We start from the raw sequence: 1,726 nt of genomic DNA on the forward strand, positions 1-1,726 counted from the left end.
TTGATTGATTTTTAATTATTTACGTATATAAATAATTAAAATATATAACATAAATATCGTAATTATTATAATTCTATAATATAATTATAATTGACATATTTTATCATAATTAAATATTGATTTGATATAATTATAATGAAAATACTTTCCCAAAATAATATAATCTACTATTATTCATCCACTAATTATTTGACAATAAACCTTAATATGATTTTTTACATCTCCACTATAAGAAATAACTACTTAGATATACCAAATAATATGTAACATATTACTATTTGTATAAGTTAAGGCACAAAGACAGAATTTAATTAAGGTGATTAAAACTTTCACCAAACAGAATATGACCTCAATCGAATAAAAAAGGGGTACTCGATTTTGTATTAATTAGCTAGTCGAAGAAATAACATACTCATTCATTATTCATGTTTCATTATATTTTTTAAATAATATATAGAAAACATATATCTTGTGTATAAAAAATGTAACTATTAGTAATTTTATTAATAAATCTTTTTTTAAACTATTAATAATTTCAATTTTAATAGAAAATATGAGAAAATAATTTCGCTTGCCATAAATAATATACTAAAACTGTTAGTATATTATCTTCTATATGGTTAATTGAATTTATCAATAATTTTTCCGTGTAAATCGTTATTACCCAATTTTTAATAACTACTTAATATACAAAATTTGAAATGGAAAATTGTTATTACTAATTCAATTAACTGATTAATTGAGTAATAATTGTCAAATTATTAAGGTGTAAAATCATTGATTTACTCAATAGATTTCCATATATTATTTATATTTTAAGTAATAATTTGAAATTATATTATTTACCCAGTTAATAATACTATTATTAATAATTATTTTTTGCATTAATTTTTAAATCAATTATTAAATAATTATTTTTGTTAAGATAATTATTTATAAATTATTTTAAATTATATTTTGTTAAGATATAATTATTTAGATTATTACTCATGGTACGGATATAATTTCATTTTATACCAATTAATCAATTATAATTATATGACACAGGTGTAATTTCAATTTTATCTACCGATTGTTGGCAAATAAATTTTATTCCAATTATAAATAAAATCTATTTTTATTGGCAAATAAATTGTCTTTAGGTCAACGATTTAATATATGTGCAGGTTCATTTTTTGTCAAATATAATGAAAATACAAATAAAGGATAAAAATAAACTTAATAATATCTGACACTACTTCATTTTATTAAATTATTTAAAAATAGCACATCCACAAAAAATAATCGTAATATATAAATTGGGGCAATAATTTAAAATTCTATAATTATAATTTAATCAAATACTAATAGTAAAACCAAATTACCTAAACAATATTGAACCTAGTCTAGTCCTTAGTCATGTATAGTATAGAATCATTCTTGTAACGACAACCAACTGAAATAACATCGTAAGTTTTAATATTTAGAATTCGTGTAAAATCAGACCATCCTTTTCTTAGATAAGCTTCATCATCCGCTATCCATGCAATGCGGCAAGGTATAGAATTGTCACATCGAGAAACCAAACTAACTCTTATTCCCCTCAATGGCATTGCATACATGAAAAAAAAAGCTGGTAATTTCTGAAAAAAAATTAAAATATGTTAAAAAAATTATTCTAATAATGAACAGCTTAAACTAAAAAAAATTTAAATATATTACCAATCGTTGAAATTGCATATCTGAA

Source organism: Arachis hypogaea, chromosome 6, assembly GCF_003086295.3.
Source record: "Arachis hypogaea cultivar Tifrunner chromosome 6, arahy.Tifrunner.gnm2.J5K5, whole genome shotgun sequence".
In the NCBI taxonomy this organism is placed as follows: domain Eukaryota; kingdom Viridiplantae; phylum Streptophyta; class Magnoliopsida; order Fabales; family Fabaceae; genus Arachis; species Arachis hypogaea.